The sequence below is a fragment of the Sphaeramia orbicularis genome, chromosome 19 (assembly GCF_902148855.1).
Source record: "Sphaeramia orbicularis chromosome 19, fSphaOr1.1, whole genome shotgun sequence".
Classification (NCBI taxonomy): Eukaryota; Metazoa; Chordata; class Actinopteri; order Kurtiformes; family Apogonidae; genus Sphaeramia; species Sphaeramia orbicularis.
In genome coordinates, this window is record NC_043975.1 from 2,675,299 (window position 1) to 2,701,274 (window position 25,976).

Sequence of the window (25,976 nt, forward strand, 5' to 3'; positions counted from 1 at the left end):
TCTGACTCTCAGTCTGGTACAGACTTAGAAATTTACGTTAGTCCTCAGGCCAATTTTGTCCATTTTTGTCATTTTTATTTGTTGATTTACTGATCATCATGTCTGTGTTACAGATTATGTCATGAATGTTTATTTTTTGACATTTTTTAATCTAATGTCAGTTACTTTTACAGGTCTATTATACACGACTCATGCTTTTTACACCCTCCGCTACAACATCATCGATATATTTTTCTGCATAAATGCTCAAAACTACCAAATGTTGAGTAATTTTCAGGAGTCTAACTGTTTTAATGTCAGTGTGAATATGTGAAAAAAATGAAAAAAAAAAAAAAATCAGCAAAAGGAACAAAATAATCAACAAAAAGAATAAAATATTTGAAAAATTGAAGAAAAATGAAAAAAGATGACCAACAAAATGAACAAAAAAATGAACAAAATACAAAAACAAACCAAATAGTCACACAAAATGAACAAAATCATCAACAAAATGTAAAGAATAACCCAAAAAACAAACAAAATAGTCAACAAATTTAACAAAAAATGAGAAATAATCAACAAATTGAACAAAAATGAAAAAAATAATCAAGAAAATGAAAGAAAATTAGCAAAATAATCAATAAATTGTGCCAATAAATTGTAATAGTAATAATAATCAGGACTGATTCAACATACATCCGATGTTTCTGTTTCTTCTGTTTCTTGTCATGGGGTCAAAGGTCACACTGATAGTGACTTCAAACTTTAGAACACATTTATTTCAGTTTAATCGACAAAAAGAATAAAATATTTTGAAAAATTGAACAAAAATCAACAAAAATTTAACAAAATACGAAAACAAACACCAAGTAATCAAACAAAATCATCCAAAAAAATTTAAAAATAACCACAAAACAAACAAAAATAATCAACAAATCGAAAAAAAAAGAGAACAAAATAATCAAGAAAATTAGTAAAATAATCAACAAATTGAGCCAATAAATGAATTCATAACAATAATAATGATAATGTCAGTAATAATCAGGTTTGATTCAGCTCAGGTCAGATGTTTCTAATTGTTTGCTCTGTTTCTTGTCATGGGGTCAAAGGTCACATTAATAGTGACTTTAACCTTTATAACACATTTAGTTCAGGTTTTTTTGTCTTTTTAAAGCTGTTGCACACGTTTTCCTGTATTTTCCTTTTGTATGTGAAGAAAAAAACATGAGAATTAAATATGTTTGATAAAGGTGGAATCAGACTTTTACACAGTTTTGTATATTTATGTGTTATTATCGGACATACAGCCTTTTCTGAGCCTTAAACTTAACTTGATTCCAAACTGTACCAGACTGATCCGTGTCAAAACACATTCTGCAGATTCTGTTTTTTAAAGGAATACGTTCTGTAGAAGTTGGACGGTGGCGACGTGGTTTTAAACGGGTCTGGGTTAGTAGGTTAGATCAGATGGCAGCAGGCGTTTCTGACCGTATCGATGACACGTACATTAAAAAGACAGACAGTTACAAAGGGTTAAAGGGTTACAACGTCGACTAATGGACTATAAATGCAGATTGTATTTAGCACCATGCTGTTTGCAGGCAGGTTCAAAAAGGTGACTGATTTCTAAAGTCACTGAATGCATCATATTTAGAAACTTTCATCGCATATCATCTATATGTAGGGTTTTTTTTTTTCTTGCTAGATAGTATTTAATTGAACTGTTTCTGTTTTGCTTATATTAAATCATGCTAATGTGTTTGTTTTCGGACGAACACGCGTCCAAGTGCTGATTGGATAAACTCACCCCGGCAGCAGGAGACGTCAGGTACCAGACAAATGTACGATACCGCTGTGAATTCAACGATGATGGGAATGAACACGAAAAGATTTAGATGAAAACTGTCGAGGAGGAAACTTCCTGCCGAGCATCAACAAGACACTAGAACTTTAAGCTCTAAAGATGCGATTAAATGAGTGGACGAACCTTTTAGAGGTCAGTTATTGAGTTACGTCTGAGCAACTGGAGGATTTTCGTCTGTTTTTTTGTCGTCGAAGGTGTTTTAGACTCGTCTCCACACATACCAGATGATCAGGTCCTAGGTTTCACTTTTTTTTTTTTTTTTGTCTGTTTTGTGTCTGACTCTGCGTTTCCATCTCGGTTCTTTCGTCCGGTTCTCAGACAGTTCCTTAAAGACCCTCATAAATCTGTAAATGGTCACAGTGGCAGGTAGCTGTGTTTGTGTTTCGCTTCAGTACAAGCTTTTGTTGTTGATGTTTCGTAGTATCCCCACGTTCTTCCTTCCACCGTCTTTTCAGAAAATTCTCGCCATCAAAGAAGAATTTGATTGGATTCACAAAGTTGGGCATTTTCGTCGCAGTATCTGACTCTACATTCACACTACAGGTCTTAATGCTCAATTCAGATTTTTTTTTTTTTTTTTTTGCGTGTTTCTTCACATTATAATGTAAACGCGATGTCTTCAGACCCATGTGTGAACAGTCTACAGTCCTGACGTCACACTGTGTTGAAGGAAGTAAATAAGGGTCTTTCCAAGCGCAGAATTGTGACGTCTGTCGGATTTCAACGACGTAAAAATCGGATGAAATGCGACATGACTGTTCAGACTGACGTCACATTAAAAACATGTATCCGATTTAGAACCACGTATCGTCACTTTCCTAAAAGTCACTCTTTGACAAATAAGGCTTTTTCGCCTAAATCATCAAATCTTCAATTTCTAGTTATGTTTTTTGTGTTTCCCAAAAAAATCTGATAAAATCACCTGGGCAGTTATTTTAGGATATCGCCGATATGACAATGGACTGGGTCAAATATGGGCAAAAAAATGTCAGATTTAGGAAACTTTTACCTGCAGTGTGAATGTAACATCGGAGCATCTTCAAACCTACTGTTCAGTCGGTATAATTTGGCGTTTTGTTTCAACAAAATACACGAGAACGACTGATGCTTTTGGACCAGGACGGACAAACTCATCACAGGCGGAAGGTCTGATCCGCCCGCATCAACCCCCCAAACATCGACAACATCCTTCGTGTTGTTTCTAGTTTCTGTCGTAGGTTTGAGGACACTATAGGTGCATTTCCACCACAGGAACTTCAAGTACAAGCGGGGAGGGGCTTAATTTACAGGAACGTCCAATGACTCGTCCCTATCGGTTGCCGTGTCGGACCCAACGATGACTTACTCAGGCCATGCCAAGAAAAGATGCGGTTTGGTCGTACAGAGAAAGACGCAAAACCGGCATTTTCAAATGTATCCGCTCTGGGATCCGGTTTCAAAAAGTTTCAGTTTCAGTGACTGAAAACACCGGTTTCGTTTGGATGAAAGGCCTATCCGATACAAAACTTTTGCGGATACGACCGAAACTGTCTTCGTATGGACAGGGCCTCAGTTGCGATCATTGCGCGACCGATTTGGCCGTAGAATACAAGCAGTGCCTGGACTTCTGCGTCGGTCCACTTATCGAACATTATTCCTTCACTTGTAAAATCCGTTGTAAGGTTGCACCGATCCGACATTAGGATGGGATATGGGCCCCGATATCAACATTTTGGCTGGATAAGAGATCTGGAAAAGCAACCGAACAGTAAGACCGATCCTTTCCCTTTAAATTTTTACGACATGGGCTATGTCACGCATGCCAAACGTAATTCTTCAAGTAACCCAAAAGACCTGTATTTGGAGGACGTGGTGGGTTATATAGGTCTGTAGATAAAGCTGTGAGAAACCTGCCCCCCCACCCCCCACCCAAAAAAAAATAAAAATTTGTGACCGGGGGTGGGGTGGGGTGAGTTATACTGTTGTGATGTATAACAGTAGTTGCTAACGCACCCGAACACATGATGATGTCACTCACGACCCCCCCCAGTTGAGACCTTCTGCTCTGAATCAACAATGATATCAGATCGGTATCAGGTATTGACCGATACACAAGGTCCCAGCATCGGTATCGACATCAGAACTGAAATAGTCGGATCGGTGCATCCCTAATTCGTTGATATTCCCATAATCTACTATTTACTATTACTCGACTTCTGCCGCTTCTTTCTTCTTTCTTTCTTTAGTTTTTATCCAATCAGCTTCGAGTAAACCTTCAAGCTCTGCCCAGGACTTCTGAAGTACCTACCCCGAAGTAGACCCCATAAAGGTTCCTGTAATTTGATCTGCGGGGGTGGTTCCTGTTGTAGACACGCACCAACCAAACACTAGCCTGAGCTTCCTGCGGTGGAAATGCGTCTGATGCTACCGGATGTTTTCCTGAACCCGCGCCGCTGTAGTCAGGGGGTGGAATCAGGGTTTCTTTGAGGTGGACTTGGTCGGCGACCGGGCCGGAGACTTCCTGGGTGACTTTGAGGGACTGCTCTGCCCGGGCGTGACCTTAACGTGGATGAAGATGGAGGCCGGGGAAAGGCTGGAGCCGTCCAGCTTCAGCAGGCGGACGTGGCGGTACCCTGTAGAGGGAGGGGGAGGGGGAGGGGGGTGAGACGGGGTTAACCGGGGTCGACCGGCGCTCAGGAAACACTAACGCCAACACCAACCTGTCCTCAGACTGCTGAAGGGAAGGGTGAACTGTCCCAGGAAGTCGTTGCTGGAGGTGTAGTCGTGGTCCTCCACCATGAAGCGGACCAGGGCCAGGTCTGGGACGTGGACGGTGAAGTGGAAGGTACAGTCCCACCTGGGGTTGAACCCTGGAACCACAACCACAGTCAGGTACCAAACATGGGTTTATACAGTCAACTAAAAGGACCGGAACGTTCCATGTTTTCCAGGTTAATTTGTGCTGAAATGTGTGTTCAGGTTTTGTTCTTTTACTTTATGTTATTAGTTTGTTTGTTTTTTTTAACTCTGTTTATAATGTTATTAGTTTTAATATTGAAGTGTTTGTCATGTTTGACCTGAAACCAGAAAAACTGAGATAACCTACGACATTTTTAATCTTTTGTATAATCTTCATTTTGTTGCATATGTTGTCGTGTTGTAGTTTTGATCTTTTTGTTTTCAAGTCGTTTTGTCCTGTTTACATCTGATATAGTTTCTGTATCATTTGTCTTTTTGTGTCATTTACATTTTTGTTTTCTTTTTTTTTTTCTTTTTCAGCATCTTTTATGACGTTTTCATCTTTTTCCATCTTTTCTCATTTTTGTTGTCTTTCCTTCATTTACAACATTTTGTCCTTCGTACGTCATTTTCGTGCTGTTGCTTCTTTCATGACGTTTTCCTGTTTTAATATCTTACTTTTTTCTTTTTGTTTCATTTACATTTTCATCTTGTGTCATTTCTATTTTCTTGTTATTTTAAGTTTTTCAACCTTTTACTTCATTTACATTTTTTCTTGTTCCATATGTTATTTTGTTTTTCTCTTATTGCATGATTTACATTTTCATCTTCTGTCTTTTATGCTTTGTTGAATCTTTTTACATAATTTTCAAGTTGTTGGTTCTTTTATTTCATTTTTGTCTTCTTATTTGATTTACATTTTCTTATCCAGTCTTTTATTTTTTTCTCGTTGCATCTCGCATCGTTTTCATCTTGTTGTTTCTTTTATGACATTTTCATATTTTTGCGTCTTTTACATTTTTGTCTTTTTACTTCCTTTACAACATGTTTTTCTTAATGCATCTTTTATCTAGTTTTTGTCTTCTTACTTTATTTACATCTTCGTCTTGCATCTTTTTGCATATTTTATATTTTGTCTTTTTTCTTAATTGACAACACTTTAGTTTTGCATCATTTACAACATTTTGTCTTATTGCTTCTTTCATGAAAGTTTTTGCATCTTATGTTTTTGTCTTTTTGTTTCAGTTACATTTTCATCTCGTTTCTTTTATGACATTTTCATATTTGTGCATCTTTTACATTTTTGTCTTTTTGCTACATTTAGAGATTTTTTTCCTCAATGTATCTTTTATCCAGTTTTTGTCTTCTTACTTTATTTAGATCTTCATTTTGCATCTTTTTTTTTGTGTCGTTGCATCTTTTTAAATGTTTTTCTCTGTGTGTTTTTATGTTCATTTCTTCTTGTGCCATTTACGGTGGGTTTTTTTTAAATTTTTCGTCTTTGAAGTCTTTTATTGTTACATTGTTTTCATTTGTTGCAGGTTTTAGAATCATTAAAACCCCAAACGTCCTAAACTGATGCTGTTAATGTTAGACTTGTTCTGACATGAACGTCGTCATGGTGTCGTGGCGTTCTGTCTTTACCGTTGTTGTCCACGTGGTGCGTTTTCTTCTTGTTGTTGTCGATGGGGACGCCGTGGATCTCCACCCACACCTGAGGGTCCACGATGGAGCTGGGTTTGTCCCACTTCTGGTTTGGGAAGCTGCTGAGCTGAAATGATCTGAAATAACAGGTCGACAGTAGAACAGGTCGGTTTATTAGAGGAAGTTCAGGGTCCACTCAGTTCCTCCAGATTCTAGAACTCTAAATATTAATGAGGAACTTTGAACTGTTCAATTTTATTACGTTCAGTTTTGTTTCCTCTTTGTCGTTCACGATCAAACAAAACCTCATCTTGACTTGTTGGGAAACACTTTTTCACCACGTTCTAGTATTTCCTAGAACGAAAAAATTAACCGATAATTGAAGTAATTGGTAGTTTTAGCCCTAATTATGGGATTTTCTCTTAAATATTCTGTTAAAACCCCGTAAAAATACAGTCTAATCACTTCAATCTGGCTTTTACTTGGGTTTGATCTTGCAAAGTCAGTTTTTATTTTTAATTAGATTAGATTAGACAGAATTTATGTAATGTTTACAATAGTTTATTATTATTATTTACACATATTATGTACTTTTTGGTAATCATTGCTGTAATCATTTTTACTATTAATATTTTAAAAACTATTATTATTTACTACTAGTATCTCTAATGTTAAATTTCCTGTTTTTACTACTGTTTTTTATAGTTACTGTTATTTTTTTTTTAATTTGTCTGATATTCTTTTATCAAAATCTTAAAATGTTCTTTTATGTTTCTTATTATATATAATCTTATATCTATATCTATCTATCTATCTATCTATCTATCTATCTATATATATATATATATATATATATATATATATATATATATATATATATGTGTGTATGTGTGTGTGTAAGGGTAGAGACTGCGATCTGGTAGGATCGGCGATTCTACCAGTAGAGACTCCGATCGTAGTCTCTACCAGTAGAAACTCCGATCCTGCCAGTAGAAGGGTTAGGGGTTAGGGTTAGGGTTCGGATCGGAGTTTCTACTGGTAGAATCGCCGATCCTACCAGATCGCAGTCTCTACCCTGACATATATATATATATATATATATATATATATATATATATATATATTATATCTGTACATACGATACCGTTACTAGGACCATAAGGGATCTTTACAGTTCCATCTAATCTAATTTAAATGTGAAAACTACATTTTTCAAGGTTGTTTTTATGAGGTTTCCAGTCATTTTAAGGCTGTAGTAGAAGCTGTTTACAAATACATATACAGTCGTGGAAAAAATTATTAGACCACCCCTTGTTTTCTTCAATTTCTTGTTCATTTTAATGCCTGGTCCAACTAAAGGCAAGGCAAGTTTATTTGTATAGCACATTTCAGCAACAAGGCAATTCAAGGTGCTTCACACAGGACACTGAAATTAAAGAAACAAAAAGAAACACATTTAAAACATTATAAAAGAAACATGTAAAAGGTGATTAAAAACAGCAAGTAAGAAAACAACACATAAAATCAAAAAAAATAAAATAAAGGTTCATTTGTTTGGACAAATATAATGAGACCAACAAAAATAGCTCATAGTAGTTTAATTTCACAGTTGATATCTATCCATTTAACATGTTTTCTTGATAAAAACCAAAATCACTTCAGTTCTTACATCAACATCTATGTCATTGTGCTGACAAAAACAGTGCTTCTAGACATTCTGTGTTTTCTTTTCTGTGTTTTAATCACATGATACACACAGGAGTTAGGACTGGATTGCATAACCACTGTTTTTGACGACTGTTGATGGTCTAATAATTTTTTCCACGACTGTATACACATATGAAGACAAGTTGATTAAAAGTAGAGTATATTTTACTTCCTGTTTTCATCCGCGTGTCCTTCATGTTTGTTTGTCTCTGGAGGTTGGAGTCTTACCCGGACGGTGAGCAGGACGGGGCGGTGTCCCGGACCTCCTCCCACGTTCTCGGGGTTAAAGGTCGTATCCGGGCGACACAAGAACGGCGGCTTCAGGATGTACCCGGACTCCCCGTTCTGCAGGAACCGGCCCTGGTTCAGGTCCATCTGTTCACCGGGGGTCTGGAAGTTCAGAGCCACTGGGAAGAACAGCAGAGCACCACCTCAGACCCTGGACAAGAGACCCTGGACCCCAAACCATGGACCCCTGTCCTCAAACCCCAGACCCTGGACCGCAGACCTTGGACCGCAGACCCCAGACCCTAGACCTCAAACCCTGAACACCAGACCTCAGACCCTGGACCCCAGACCTCGGACACCAGACCCTAGACCTCAGACCCCAGACATCAGACCATAGACCTCAGATTCTGGACCCCAGACCTCAGACCCTAGACCAAACCCCAGACCACAGACCCTAGACCTCAAACCCTGGACTGCAGACCTCAGACCCTGGACCCCACTCAGACCATGGACCCCACTCAGACCCTGGACCCTAGATCCTACACCTCAGACCCTGGACCTCGGACCTTAGGCCAAACCCCAGACCCCTGTCCTCAAACCCCAGACCTGATCCTGGTCTTCAGACCTGATCCTGGTCTTAAGGTCTTACCGATCTGACAGCCTGCGTTCCACATCTCCTGAGGGTTGTAGTTGGACTGACTGGAGGCGCTGACCTGACGGGTAGATCCTGGTCAGCTGACAACTGTTGTGACGCACAAAATGTATCCCTGAAAAAACCCCAAAAAATAGGACCAGTGTCCCCGTATTTAAAAAAAATAATGCAAAAATGAACAACTTTTGAATTCTGACCTAAAACAAACTATGAAAAACAACATGAACCTTTAATCAGATGAAGTGTACAGTGTGTATAAACAAACGTTAGGGTTAGGGGGTTAGGGTTAGGGCTAACCCTAACCCTAACCTGGACTGCAGAGCGTTAAAGGATTAAAGGGTTAAAGGGTTTAATGTTAATGGAACTAAGTCCTACCTGATTCTTTAACGAGTCTGAGGGCGTCGCTCTCGGAGATGGAGGACATGTCGGTCTCCGGGTGTCTGCTGGCCTGGTCCAGGCCTTTGAAGGGGACGCTCCGGGTGTAGACCACCAGGTCCGACAGCTCTGGACTCAGTTTGGACCCACCTGGCTGAGGTCAAACACACAGCGTCAGACGGCTTCATCCTGAACCCGTCCGACATGTGGACCCCGGTCCTGTCCCCTAGACCCTGTCCCCTAGACCCTGCTCCTGGACCCGGGATCTGTCCCCTAGACCCTGTCCCCTAGACCCTGGTCCTGGACCCTGTTCCTGTCCCCTAGACCCTGTCCCCTGGACCCTGGTCCTGTCCCCTGTACCCTGGTCCTGTCCCCTAGACCCTGTCCCCTGTACCTTGTCCCCTGGACCCTGGTCCTGTCCCCTGTACCCTGGTTCTGTCTCCTGGACCCTGTCCCCTGGACCCTGGTCCTGTCCCCTGTACCCTGGTTCTGTCTCCTGGACCCTGTCCCCTGTACCCTGGTCCTGTCTCCTGGACCCTGTCCCCTGGACCCTGGTCCTGTCTCCTGGACCAGGACTCCCTCACCTTCTTGTCCTCCTTCTTCCTCCGTCCTCGTCCTCCTTCGCTCCGTCCAGACTCGTCCTCTGAGGAGCTGAGGTCGGAGCTGCTGGACGACGCCTCCTCCTCCACAGCGTGTTCCTTCTTTGCCTTCACCAGGATTTTACCTTTAAGGTCCTGAACACGAAGAACATCAGAAGAAAATATAATGAAGAAAAGAACATCATGAAGAACATCAGGAATATGTCAAGACTTTAACAGTTCTCATTAAAAAGAGACGATAATTAAACATCACAAAACACTGAAATATGAACCTTCAAACACATGATTTCATCCATTTGTTTATTATTTTGTGTATTTTTATTCATTTTTTAAATTATTTTAATTTTTTGTCCATTTTCTTAATTATTTTTTGTTCGTTGTTCTTTATTTCCACATTGAATTTCTTCATTAGTTCATTCTTTTTTAATATTTTCTTAATTTTTACTCATTTTCCTGATAATTTTGTTCTTTTTTTTAACCTTGATTTTCTTTTTTTTTTTTTTTCCCTTTTCATTATTTTAGTTCATTTCCATGATGATTTTTGATGATTTCAGTTTCAGATGCTGCAGCTCTTTCATAATTCATAGTTTCAGTTCTTGTTTGTTCAGTATTAATTGTCCTCCTTGTAAATCACAGCTGGACTGACTGTACATATCCTGACCAAGGAAAATCCAACTCTCCCTTTGTGCAGTAATCTACACCTGGATTTACTGCCTCTGTCCACAGTAATATACATTATACAGACTAAATGTCCTCTAAAAATAACCTTTATTTGAAACATAGTATAGCAAACTATTACATGATCAAAAACAAATGAATTTTAACAAAAAAAAGTCTCTATTTTGAATGTCTGAGGTTGGCAGAAATTTGTGATGTTAAAATGGGGTCACGAGCCAAAAAAGGTTGGAAACCACTGCTAGAAATAATGACAACTTCATTTATTGCAAAAAAAAGATAACATTAAATTATGAAAATATTTACATTTACAAACTATCCTGTAACAATAAAATGTGAATAACCTGAACAAATATGAACAACCTGAAATGTCTACAGAAAATTCAGCCCAGTTTTCACTCTTTTCTTCCTGTTCCTCAGTGTTTAGTGTCTTTGTAGATCAGATCCAGAATGCACATGGACTAATGAGAAGTGGAGGCAGAATATGATTTTTTTTACGAAATTTCAGTTTTTTCAGGTTATTCACATCTTTTTTGTTTGGATAGTTTTTAAAAGTAAGTATTTTCATAATCCAATGGGGGTTTTTTTGCACTAAAACAAAGACAAAAACTCAGAGTTGTCATTATTTATAGGTTATTATACAATTATTTTATTGGTGCGGCCCACTGGAGATCATATCGGGCTGAATGTGGAACCTGAAAGAAAATGAGTTTGAGAGCCCTGGTTTAAAGTAGGAACCAAGTTTTTATAGGACATTTAGTCCTACTCCTTTTATTTTTTAATATGAAATATTCTTTGTGTAAATGTATTCATCAAATTGCTTAGTTTTGTGTTATTTTTTCACATTTTCCAGTCCGTTAAAGGGCTGGTATTATTTTAAGTGTCATTTGAACGATATGTAGTTTTCAGTTTGTGATGTTTAGCACCTTCAGTCATCCCAGTTTTCCAAACAACATACTGTAAACTTCGACACACTGTTAAATGTTTGGTTAAAAGGTGCAGTTCCTCTTCTTGTCTGTAGGCGGCAGAGTGTAATAAAACGGACCTGTCCTGGTTATTTCACCTCACAATAGTGAATAGTTTATAAAAGTAAATATTTTCATAATTTCGTGGGGGGTTTTTTGCACTAAAACAAAGACAAAAATTTGAAGTTGTCATTATTTACAGGTTATCATGTCATTATTTTACTGGTCCGGCCCACTGCAGATCAAATCAGGCTGAATGTGGAACCTGAAAGAACAGAAGTTTAGACCCCTGTACTGGAATGTGTTACGCAAAGTGTTCAGATTGTTCTCATATACGTGTATGTACTGGAGTGCAGGTTCCCAGCCTCTGTAGCCAAAGCATCTTCTCCAGCGAACAGAACTGACCCTGAACTTATCAGTAGTGACGTCCATGAGTTTACTGGAGGATGAACTTCACCAGTAGAGAAACACATGAGGTGACTGTGGCTTTTTAGAACAGCTCAGAGCAAGACTGGATTCATTCTATAATTATCCTTCACTTTATTTCCATGAACATTCCCTTCATTTGTTCATTGTTTTTAATATTTTCTCCATTTTTTAAAAATAATTTCCTCCTTTATTAATGTATTAATTTTCATTATATTTGTTGATCTTTTTCAACTTGTTCATTCTCTCCATTATTTTCTTCATTCTTTTGTTCATTTTGTTAATAAATATGACAATTTCTTGTCATTTTTCTGATGATTTGTAGAAGCCAATAATGTAATAACAGCCAATAACGTAATAACATCCGAATAATAACGTGATAAATTTGCCATTTTTAAAATGTAATAAGCCAATAACGTAATATCTGGCCAACTACGTAATAAAAGTCCTGAACCAATAACGAAATAACTTTTGGCCAATAATGTTATAACTTATTGGCTGGTTATTACGTTCTTGGCCAGGTAAAAAAAAAAAAAAATCTTTGAAAATGTAATAACTGAGCCAATAACATAGTAAGTTCTAATGTTAATGGCCTTAAGCTATTACGTTATCAGTTCAGAACTTTTATTACATTATTGGCCAGATATTACATTATTGATTATTACATTATAAAAATGGCAAATTTATTACATTATCGGCCGTTATTACATTATTGGCTTCAACATGATTTTCTTAATTTTTGGTCATGTTTTAGAATACACTAACTTTCTTAATAAGTTGTTCATTTTCTTTGTTATTTTTTAATTTTTTGTTCATTTTCTTGAATCATAATTTTTTGGTAATTATCTTCATTGTTTTCTTTTTTAATATCTTTTTTTCTTAAATTTCCTGATAAACAGTGAATTGGTCATTATTTATTAAGGTTTTTTTTATGTTCATTTGCTCACTAATTTGTTCATGGACAGTTGAGTTTTCCTTCAGCGTTTGGAAAAACCTGATCCATCCTGATCCTGATCTTTCCAAACATTTCATTTTTCAGATTATTGTCTTCTTTATTGTTATTCAGAGTTCAGTTCTTTCAGATAAAACCTTTTAAATGATGTGACTCAGAGGCCACGGTGTGAATTATTACAGCAGGTCACGATTAAAGCCTCGATCACATGTTAAGATGAAAAACTAGGACGACAGATGGACTCGGATTCCCTCTGAACGGAAAGAAAATGAAAAAAATAAAACAACCACCGTGACATGGGAATGAACGGAAAGAAAGTAAACAGTGGAATTCAGAAGATGAGGTCTGGACGCCAGCGGAGCTATTTTTAACTCCGTTCACATTCCACTGGAAACAAACCGAGGACCGGAGAACGGAGTTACATCAGTTTATTAAAGGATTTAAAGAGACAGGACGACAAACAAAGACCAGTTTAACACAATAATCAAACTGTTTAAAGTCAGTTCACAGTAAAATATCACCTGTAAAACACAGATGGTTTCACATCAGATGAATCAGTTCCTATGTTTTTCTTCATTTTTGTTCATTATTGCATTTTTTTTTTTAAATATTGTCAACTATTTTGTATATGTTTGCTCATATTGTTGATGATATTGAACATTTTTTATTCATTTGTGAGTTTTCGTGTAACTATTCTTGTTAATTATTTGGTTCATTTTTGTTTAGTTGTGCATTTCTTGTTGATTATTTTTTACATCTTGGTTTATTTTTGTTCATTTTGTGCATTTACTGTGAGTTTAAGTATTTATTGTTCATTTTGTTGATAATTTTGTCCATTTTCAATTAATCTGTGAGCATTTGTTTTACTTAATATTGTTAATTGTTTTTGATCATTTGATTTTTTTTCTTTATTGCGATAATGAGTATGTTCTTTTTTTGGTCATTTTTCCATTTTTGTTAATTTTGTCTATTATTTTGTGCATTTTGGTTTATTTTACTGATGATTTCGTACATTTTTACTCATATTGTTGATGATATTGAACATTTTTTATTCATTTGTGAGCTTTCATGTAATTATTCTTGTTAATTATTTGCTCATTTTTGTTCAGTTGTGCATTTTTTGTTAATTTTGTCTTATTTTTTCAGATTCTGGTTTCATTTTTGTGCATTCCCTGTCAATTTTGTTGATTATGGGTAATTTTTTTGATGATTTTGTTCATTTTTTAAATCATTTGTGAACATTTTTATTCATTGCGTTGATTATTATGATCATTTTTGTTTATTTTGGTGATGATTTTTCTTCTTTTTTGTTCATTTCTGAACATTTTGTGTTAATTTTGTGGAATATTTTGTTCATTTTGTAATGTGTTGATTATTTTGTTTATTTTTCAGGATTTTTTTTATCACTTTGTGACTGATTTTGTTCTGTTTTGTACATTTGTTTTTGTTCTGTTGATGATTTTGATAAATTTGTTTCTTTATTTTTGTGCACATATTTTTCATTAGGATGATTATTTTGTTTATTTTTTATTACTTTTGTTCACTTTGTGACTGATTGTGTTCTGTTTTAAACATTTTTTTTGTTCTGTTGATGATTTTGATGAATTTGTTTCTTTATTTTTGTGCACATATTTTTCATTAGAATGATTATTTTGTTTATTTTTTATTTTTGTTCATTTAACTGCTGATTTTGTTAATTTTTTTCTTGTTTTTGAAGCACTTATTTTTTCCTTGTTAACTTTGTTGAAGATTTCATTAATTTTTCTCTGTTCTGTTGATTTTTTTTTTTGTGCATTTGTGCATTTGTTTTTCATTGTTCATTTTGAAAACTAGATAAAAATGTCATTATTGCTGATTCTTTATATTTTCAGAAGCAGCAGGAGAAATTACGAAGGCGTGTGAAGTCAATCTCAGGAGATGAAACGTAAATCTGTTTTTGACCAACGACACATCAATATTTCTTTTATATCTTTACTAACTATTTATTTATTTATTTCATGGTGAAATGGACAGACTAATCACTGATCGGACCCCGTGTTTGACCCAGTTCTGGTCTGTTCTGGTTTCAGGTGGGGGCGTCTGTACCTGTGGGGAGGGCAGGCGGGTCGGGTCCAGTCCTGCGAGGGGCTTCGTGAGCAGTTTATCCCCCAGGATGGACCTGAGGTGTCGGGCCATCACCGTCTGCTGGTCCACGGAGCAGTGGTTCTCCAGGGACAGGATCAGAGGGTACGGAGACGCCTGGGGGGTCGACACATTCACCTCATGAACCACACGGACCGAACAGAACATCTGATCCATTCACAACGATGAGGTGAACGTCGGCGTACTCACTTTGAAGGCGTACTCATTGATTGTCTCGATGACTTCGACGAAGGTCACTTTGGAGGTCAGGGTGTGTCCGTGGTAGATGACCGGCTCTCCTTTATCTCCATCCCAACAGTCCAACTCCACACAGCGACAACCATGATTCAGGGCTCTATGGAAATAATGTGGATTTATGGAGTGGAAAAAAGGAAATAAACAAATAAAAGCAGCGATAACAGATGATAACTGGTTGGGTCAATAGATAAAAAAGTCCCATGTTTCATTAACTGCTCTGAGTTTGGGGTTCGATGCTTCAGATTAAGGTATTTATCATTTCCACTTAGAGTTCAGTGCCAGAGTCACCATGTTTTTAAGGTGAAGGTGTAAGTTGGTGTTTTCAGACCTTCACAATGTGTTTTCAGTAGCCCCTTTCAACAAAAGTTTCCCCGGAACTTTCATTCCCAGGAACTTATGCCGCGTTTCCACTATGTGGTACCGGCTCGACTCGACTCGACTCGGCCTTTTTGTGTTTCTATTACAAAAAAGGACCTAGAATCTAGAACAAAAAATCAAAAGTAACAAAAAATTAACGTAAACAAGCAATCAACAAAATTTACAAAAGTGAACTAATATTCAACCCAAATAACACAAAATGCACAAAGATGGCAAATATTCAGTGGCATCTGTGAACTAGTTTATTCCATTTCTACAAGATTCACTTCGTTCGTGATTTAATCATTTGGAAAATGGAGCAAAAAAAGAGAAGCTACGAAAAGTGGAGGTTGACAAGGTCTATTTGTTCAGTCACACAAGTTCATTATAATCATCAGTCTGTCCATGTGAATAGACTCTGCACAGTAAACCTGGACCTCACTGAATGTATTTGTCGAATTCACTCAAAAGAAGAGACTTGAAACGACTGAGACTGATTCAAACACATGTTCTAGAACCTTCAGAAAGTCAAACCACACAGATTCCCAGGAGTTCTTTTACCAGGTAAATAAAGACCTGGTAATAAAGGTTCCTGGGCCTGTTGGTGTTACAGGGGCTCATGTCCCGGTACGTCCTGGTCTTTCTTACCGGATGTAGGGCTCGACGCTGCTGTCCCCCGTCAGCTGGTCCTTGGTGAGGTAGGTGTTGTGGGAGGAGGAGATGAAGTAATGCGCCAGGGGGCGTGTCATGTCCTGGTAGACCCTCGACTGTTCAGGGTCGAACACACAGTTCTCCTTGGACAACATGTACATGGTGAAACCGTTGGGAGTCATGAACTGGTTCTTCTGGGCTGTACTGGGCCAGAACACAAGCACGTCAGTGAAGGAAACGGTGAAGGTGACCAGATGGAAAAAGAAAGGAGAGACTGGTTTTCCACACCCCCCAAAGTACAGAGGCAAGAAAAAGAGGAGCGCCTATATTCCCTGGTACCTATGTTCCCTGGTACCTATGTTCCCTGGTACCTATGTTCCCCGGTGCCTATATTCCCCAGTGCCTATGTTCCCTGACACGTATGTTCCCTGGTGCCTAGATTCCCTGGTACCTATGTTCCCTGGCGCCTATGTTCCCTGGCGCCTATGTTCCCCGGCGCCTATGTTCCCTGGTGCCTATGTTCCCTGGTGGCTATGTTCCCTAGTGCCTATGTTCCCTGGTGCCTATATTCCCCAGTGCCTATATTCTCTGGTACCTATGTTCCCTGGTGCTTATGTTCCCTGATACCTATGTTCCCCGGTACCTATGTTCCCCAGTGCCTATATTCCCTGGCACCTATGTTCCCTGTTGCCTATGTTCCCCGGTGCCTATGTTCTCCAGTACCTATGTTCCCGAGTGCCTATATTCCCTGGCACCTATGTTCCCCAGTACCTATGTTCCCCGTTGCCTATGTTCCCTGACACCTATGTTCCCCGGTGCCTATGTTCCCTGGTGGCTATGTTCCCTAGTGCCTATGTTCCCTGGTACCTATATTCCCCAGTACCTATGTTCCCTGGTGCCTATGTTCCTCAGTGCCTATGTTCCCTAGTGCCTATGGTCCCCGGTGCCTATGTTCCCTGACACCTATGTTCCCTGACACCTATGTTCCCCGGTGCCTATGTTCCCTGGTGGCTATGTTCCCTAGTGCCTATGTTCCCTGGTACCTATATTCCCCAGTACCTATGTTCCCTGGTGCCTATGTTCCTCAGTGCCTATGTTCCCTAGTGCCTATGGTCCCCGGTGCCTATGTTCCCTAGTGCCTATGTTCCCAGGAAACCTACGTTCCCCAGTACATATGTTTGTCTATGCTGGTGACAGAACAACTTTTATGACAAATTTATGCAGAAAACTGGGAAATTTCAAAGGGTTCACTTCCTTTTTTTACCACTGTGATGAGATAACTTTTTTTTTTCTTTAAATTTTAGCTCTGTTTTGGTCACCACCAACCCCCTACAGGAATGTAACCTTGTTGTGACTGTAACTGTGACGTACCCCACTCGTTGAGTTCGTAGGTGAGTATGAGGCTTTGGGCGTGGACCAGTGATGGGTCCTCTCCCTGGTCCTTCAGGAAATCCCTTAAGTCGACCGTAGAAAGAACGCAGCCGTTCGCAGAGTAACGGATGAACACGGCGTCCAGCTCCGGCCTCCGTAACAACTCTCTGCAGAAAACCTCGATCTCCTCGTGGTCCAGACGACCGTCAGCTGACCGGTCGCATTTCTATGAAGGATGAGTCACAGGTGGAAACATTAGTTATAAAACTTTAATTTAACAACATGTGTTCAATTAAAGGTCTGAAAGTCTGTGTTCCGGAACCTGGAAGAGGCTGCGAGCGTACTGGTCACTCAGGTCAACGTTGATCATCTGCAGCAGCGTTTGCACCTCATTGTACGTCATCTTATCGTCATGGTTCTGGTCGGCCCGACTCAGGTAGGCATGGATCCAGGTGACACACAAATACAGTCAAGGAATCACTGAAACACCTTGGTGCCACTAACATTTAAAAAGGTTTAAGGTTAACCCATTGTATTGTCCCTATATGGAAAGACACATATAGTACCTAGCATTAGCATTAGCATTAGCACGTTAGGACCAGTGAGCTGCCATTGAACGTTAAAGTTAAAGGTTAATTCATTTTATTATCCCCGTAGGGAAATTCAGACTCTGCATTTTACCCATAATACATACAGTACATAGCATTAGCATTAACAATAAGCATTAGCAATTAGCACAAACAAACAAAACATGGGGGTGGGATTTAATAAGTTTTCTCCTTCCCACACCTTTTTGAGCAGTACATATTGAATTTATTTTTTTAATACGAGTGTACATGGCAGTTGCTACATTGTCTCGATCACCTTTATTTATTAATTATTTGCTCTGATAGTAGTTAGTTGTACATATAAAAATGTTTTGTTTTATCTTCTGCTCAAAACAAATAAATGAATGAAAATGAAATGAAACATATTTTTAATCAAATATGCTTATTTTCTCAAAACAGACATCCTATAATCAGTTAAGTCAGCTAACATTAGCTTTTATTTAGTATAGTATATTTTGTTATTATTAATAATAATAACTATAATAATACTTTATATTGTTTGTCCTTTGCACAATCTTTATGTGTGCACATTTTTTTTCTTGCACTTTATTTCTGCTGCGCCTTGAATTTTCCCGTTGTGGGATCAACAAAGGCTAATCCAGTGGTTCCCAACCTTTTTTGGCTTGTGACCCCATTTTAACATCAAAATTTCTGGCGACCCCAGACATTCAAAACAGAGACTTTTTTTGGCTAAAATTAATTTGCTTTTGATCATGTAATAGTTTGCTATACTATGTTGCAAATAAACATTAATTTTAGTTGACATTTAGATTATATAATGTAAATTTTTATTAGTAAGTTTTAATTTTTAATTTTTTTTTAATTTTTTTTTTACAAATTATTAGAAATTTCTGGCAACCCCAGACATTCAAAATGGAGACATTTTATTTGCTAAAATTAATTTGTTTTTCATGATGTAATAGTTTGCTATAATATGTTGCAAATAAATGTTAATTTTAGGCAACATTTAGGCTATATAATGTACATTTTTATTAGTAAGTTTTAATTTTTTATCAATACTAGAAATTTCAGGCGACCTCATTTGAATTCCAGGCGACACCACGTGGGGTCCCGACCCCAAGGTTGAAAATCACTGGGCTAATTTTATCTAATCTAATCTAATCTAATCTAATGTTCAATTCAGTTTAAAAACACACTGAACCTTTTCACTCATCTCATCTATAAATACTTTGTGTTGGTACCGACACCAGCCCCAGCGTTTCCAGAGGATATTGGTCCAGTTTCTCTTTTTGGGTCATGTTGTCCACCCTCTCCTGGAGCATCCGGATGCCCCGGGCCCATCGCTGGGCCTCCTCCTGGCTCTGGCAGAGCAGATCCAGGCTTTTCCGACCCCCTTTGAAGACCACCGTCAAACACCGACCCTCCGGTACCGAACCCGCCATCCGCCGCAAATTCTCCGACTGGCAGCCCTCGCGAACGCACTCGACCTCCATGATGGAAACTGAGGTGAGAGGATGGAACACACGAGAAGGAAACAGACGAGTGTGAATTAGACTGTGAATAGAGCAGAGACTTAAAGGGTTTTAACCCTTAGAGCAGGGGTGTCAAACTCCGGTCCTCGAGGGCCAGTATCCTGCATGTTTTAGATGTTTCCCTCTTCCATCACACCTGGAAGTCATTACATCGTTATCAGGCTTCTGCAGAGCATGATGATGAGCTGATCATTAATTGAACCAGGTGTGGCTGGAAGAAGGAAATATCTAAAACATGCAGGATACCGGCCCTCGAGGACCGGAGTTTGACACCTGTGCCTTAGATGAAAGTCTGGACCCTCCACTCTTTTATAATTGGGTCAAAATGATTCATGTTAAAATCAGTGTGTTTTTATGCCACATTTGTCATTTTGTCAAGTTAAAAATAATCATTTGTATTATATTTTGATCCACAAAAGAATGGTTTCATGTTTGAAGATTTTTTAAAATTGTAAATTTTTTAAAGATTTTTAACAATAATTTTTTTTTTTTTTTTTTTTTTTTACTATTTTGAAAATCGGAAAAAGCAAAATGTATCTACAGTGTATAATATAAAGTATATAACAGCAATAGAACAGTGTTAACAACCATTTAGTGAGTGAGTCCTTTGGTTTTGCTGCAGAATTCATCAAAAGTTCAGATGTAATTCTATTGTAAATGAATGCAGGACATTTAGACCCACCTATGGGGAGTGTGAGGAAATAAAACAAAAAAAACTACGATTACATAAAATCTGTAAGAGGTAAGTTAAATATTTAAATGTCATGATGTCAATAACATATTTTTTTAGGAATACCTGGAATATGAAATAATAATAAATATTCATTACAAAGTTATTGCAAAAAAAAACAACAACCTCATCGGCTCATTTTGACCCACTTCTGCATCTGAGGGTTAAAGTATCGGAAGTGTGATTGTTTTGTTCAAAGCTGACCACTTAGTACATGAGGAAGTGATATCAGACACAGCTGTAGAAAGACAACCACTTGATCCTAGTTCTATTTAGAGTTCTCCAGATAAGACCCAAACTCTCAGCTGACACCTGATAAACGTCTGCTAATAGTAAGTGTCTCTTTGTTCAACTCTGAAAGCCAAGTACATTTTACTTCATTCAACAGTTTTCTCCCAAAACATCCTCTATCATTTGACATTTTGATGACCCATAGGAATGGGTGATGTGGCCAAAAAATTATATTATAATAAAAATTAGGGGTGTGTATTGGCAAGAATCTCACGATACGATACAAATCACAATACTAGGATTATGATACGATATATCACGATATATCACAATACTGTTAAAAACGCTATTTTTTTGTTTGTTTCTCTTTTTTTAATGATTATTTCCTTGAAGAATTAAATTACACCAGAAATATGCACAAATACTAAATACATTTTTTAATCAGAACAGGATCTAATGCTATATCAAAAAACTTTCCTGTATTCAAACTTCAGTTATGTTTTACAGACATTACAGTTTAAGATCCTGTCCAAATGTTCATATTCTATTAGTTTATAACCAACATCATAACATTATTTTTGTGCAATGCCAACAAAGGAACTAACATTATTTAATAAAAGACTATTGAATAATAATAAATAAAATATAAACAAAAAAGAAAAACAAAAAAAAAACAAAAATGAACCTCCACAATATCTGCGTTTCAATAAATACCTAAAAATATCAATACAGTACTTTTAATATCGATACAGTATTGTGAGATGAAATATTGCGATATATTGCTGAACTGATATTTTCTTACAGCCCTAATAAAAGTAACTGCCGAATCTTGTCACATGGATATGACTGTGTTTTCTGGTAACACACTGCAAAAGGACAGTGATGTGGATTTGATGAAGAAGCAAAGGTTTGAGTTAAAGTCTGAGTTTGTCATAAACAATTTCAACAAGGTGGTGATTTGGAACAGTTGATTCTAAACCCGTTCAATGTGGGTGGAAACACAGTGTATAAAACTGTTTTATGTGGCATACATTAGTCTTAAGTAGCACCTGACAGACATTCACTTCTGAATATTTTGGACTTTGTGTTTTATTTACAGAGACCCTTGACATTTTTGTTCTTCTTACCGATGCTACAACTGTGTCATTGACCTGTGGTGTTAGTTTTAGTAACAGTGAATTTACTTTAGTCTCTTTCTCCACGCAGGAATAAATACCAGCTGTTCTCTGTGTCAATCTGACGTGTTGGTCATGTTTCCATTCTCATTAATCACACAGAAAAACCCAGTGTAAACATTATGTTGTGTGTTTTGCTGTGAATATACATTATGCAAAGTCTGTTTTCAACCACTGGAGGCAGCTCACATTCTCTTTCATGCTGTTATTTTACTTTATTTGTCTTCATTTCTGTCCTGTGTGTTCAAGGAGGTGTCATTTAGAACCATAACCTGTGTTTGTGTGAATAAATCTGCCTTTTAATTACCGTAAACCTGTTTAATATTACCGGCGACACTACAACCCGACTCTTTCTGCTTCTGTTTGTTTTGCGTGCACACTTTCACTGCTGTGAGTCAACAGAAAATCCAGGTCTAGGTTGTGTATCTTGGCGAAATCAGACGTCAAGCTCCAAAGCACGTTCCTGTAATCGGGGTATTTTTGTGCAGATTTGTGATGCATTTATGCAGATATTTTGCACAAATGGTGCCAACACTCACTTTGCAACTAACAACCATGTCATTTTCATATATTGATTCTTTTTCTTAATACATCTAGACCTAATTTGGGTAAAGTTTTCACTTGGGAATCGATTTGTGCACAAATACAGCTTTCGGTTTGGGTTAATTTCACCACAACACAAACAAAGACCCATTTTAGTTCGTTACATCCTTTCAACAGTTTAATTAAAACATTCCACTCTCTAATGGACTTGAATAAAGGAGTTGAACAGTCCCATTGGCCCAGCAGTAGATCTGTGTTGAGTGTGGATGCTGTAAATTCTGTTATAATGGACTGAAAGTGACATGATTTTAACCCTGAAAATAAACAGGCTATTAAACAGCTAAAATAAACATCTGTTATAATAGGAAAAAATAAATAAACCCTCCTTTTCTTTGGTCATTAATAAATATCCTATACCTTTTCCAGCTGGCTACACTAATGACAACATAGTAAATAGTGCAATGAGTAACTTTACTGCTTGTAATTTCCTTGAAAATGAGAACTTTCCCTGCTAGCATCAACTGCTAGGTGGATGAACTGCTGTTAGCGACTGTGGCTAAAGGCTAATGCTATGGGTTAGCTTCACTGAGAAAGTAGTTTTATTTGTTCCAAGGCCATATTTTTATGAAGCATGAATGAAATATTAAACATGACTCACCTTCTGTTGTCGCATTTCAGAAGAGAATATTGTACCTTTAGCTGCATTACTTTAGCGGCGTTAGCTTGTTATGGCTTTATCATAGTTTGAAAGATTATTAGTGTTGCCGTTGATTGGTTGCTACATGTTAGCGGCTAATGCTAAAGGCTAATACTATGGCTCCATGGGTTAGCTACATTGAGAAAGGTTTTTTTTCTCCACTTTAGCCATATATATTTTTTTATTTATTAAAACATGAATCTGCGGTCAAACATGACTCAATTTCTACTACTACATTACAGAGGAGAATATTTTACCTTTAGCTTCATTACTTTAGCGGTGTTAGCTTGTAGTTGTGTTGTTACAGAGTGAAGATTAGTAGTGTTGCTGTGATTGGATGCTACGCTGTTAGCAGCTAATGCTAAAGGCTAATAGTATGGCTTCATGGTTTAGCTACATTAAGAAAGGGTTTTTCCTCTAAGCTAGCTATATTGTTTTATTAAATACTCACATGATGAAGCATGAATCCGAGGTGAAACATGACTCAATCTGTACTGCTTCCTTACAGAGGAGAATATTGTACCTTTAGCTTTATTACTTTAGCGGCGTTAGCTTGTAATTGCTTTGTTAGAGTGAAAATTAGTCGTGTTGCCGTTGATTGGTTGCTACGTGTTAGCGGCTAATGCTAAAAGCTAATACTATGGCTCCATGGTTTCGATACATTGAGAAACATTTTTTCCTCTAATCTAACTATGTTTGTATTAAATACTCACATGATGAAGCATGAATCTGGGGTGAAGCATGACTCAATTTGTACTACTTCCTTACAGAAGAGAATATTGTACCTTTAGCTTCATTACTTTAGCAGCTAATACTAATGGCTAATGCTAAGGCTCTGTGAGTTAGCTACACTGAAAGATATTCAATGTTTTTGTTCCAGTCTGCTCATATTTTTTATTAAATATTCACATGATAAAGCATGAATCAGATATGAATATCCTTCTTCTCACTTTGTTATTTAAGCGGCTTTAGCGACTAGTTCATTTCCGATTATGATTTTGATGTATAAATTGGATAAAATATTGTGTAATGCTTTGTTACCAACTGAATGTCGGTAGAGTCAATGTGACTAGTTGCTACACTGTTAGCAGCTAAAAGCTAATGCTATCTATGGCTCCTTGGGTTAACTACACCGAGAAGGTCATATTTTCATTAAAATATCTGTTGTGTTAAATAAAAGTTATAAATCTGTGTTCATTCAAAGATAATATGATGAAAGACTTTAAAATAGGAACTACATTCATATGTATAATGAAGATTTCTTTGTTAAGGAGATAAAAAAACAACAACAAAAAGAAACTAAAGAAAACACAAATAAGCTATAATGTCATTTTCACTCTTGGTATCATTATCAGCCAAGTTTTACAACTTTACATCCCTAATTTCTTAATAATAACACTCAAACTAACATTAAAACTAAAGAACAACTCAACACAAACTAGTCAGTTCCTCAAGATAAATAAAAGTAAAACTGCGAGTGCAACTGAAATGAAAAACTAAACTGAAGGACTGAAGAAAAGTAAGAACTGGATTAAAAATTCAACACTATAATAACTAAAATCCACAGGGCGGTGTGGAATGTGATGCCTGTTGCAGCAGTAGACCACCCAGTCAGTTTATGACGAACACCTACGAACAGAAATAACCTCAAACCTGGGACTGAACATGTCTGTCACTGTAGAATAACTCCTGAACCTCTAGTTTATCTGCTGTTTGTCTCATGTGAACAGTAAGAGTCCAAATATTAATTATAAATAATAATAATTACCATGAAAAACACCCACAACAATATTCAAATGAAGGGCTTTAACCCTTAAAGACTTCCAAATGATTTTCCTCAATATATCATTTTTCCTAAGTGATCCATCACCATTTATTATCATATTATTTTCTTTATGTTGCATTTTTCAGTGACTATCAGGTATTTTCCTTTATTTAATTCACTGATCACGTAGATTTTCATAAAAACTCCAAGTAAATTCAAAGATCATTAAATCAAAAGAGACAAAACTGAAGAAAAAGTTACTTTTTCAGCAAACTATATTAATTTAATTCAGACACACATACACGATCAGTTAATTAAATATAGATAAATACCCTGAAAAACATGCTTAAACTTGCTTAGTAAAGATTAGATGTGGAGAAATTAATCATCTGGAAGCTGAAAATAGTGATTTTCTTTAGTGTTCAGAGTAAAAACATCTTTATTTTTAATTTTTTAATGTAATTTTGTATTTCTTTGCATATATTATCCATAACCTATGGCCTTGTGGGGCTTAAAGAAAAAGGTTCTATTTTGGAGTTCGGGTCGGAGGGCCCCACAGAGGTCTGAAAACAAATATAAAATGACAGAAAACAGAATAAAAACAGGAAGCAGAGGTCGGACACACTGTCATTAATAGGGCTGTGTATTGGCTAGAATCTGGTGATACGATACAAATCACAACACTAGGATCACGATATGATATATCACGATATATCACGATATTGTTAAAAAATTTTGTCTGTTTCTTTTTAAAAAATGATTATTTCCTGGAAGAACTGAATTTCACAGACACATGTACAAATACTAAACACATTTTCATTGATCACAACAGGATTTAATGCTATATCCCAATTTTTTTTCTAATTCTCCTAGTTTCCAAAGGAGCTAACATCTGCCTCTCAGACAGTAATAAGTGTTTTTAGGATGATTCAAATAACCATTATTTAATAAAAGAGTGTTCAATAATAATAAATAAGAGATAAACAATGTAGAAAAACAAAAAACAAAAATGAACCTACGCCATATGTCTGCATTTGAATAAATACCTAAAAATATCAATACAGTACTTTTTAATATCGATACAGTAATGTGAAATGAAATATTGCGATATATTGCAGAACTGATATTTTCTAACACCCCTGGTCATTAATCACTTTCATATCAGAACATTTTGCTCAAAAACCAAACAAAT

At 37.0% G+C, this 25,976-nt stretch overlaps 1 pseudogene; it reads right to left on the reverse strand.

The window, feature by feature from the left end:
* Nucleotides 1–1,198: 1,198 nt before the first annotated feature.
* LOC115410501 (1-phosphatidylinositol 4,5-bisphosphate phosphodiesterase delta-3-A-like) overlaps nt 1,199–25,976 on the reverse strand; it is a 39,018-nt pseudogene continuing 14,240 nt past the window's right edge.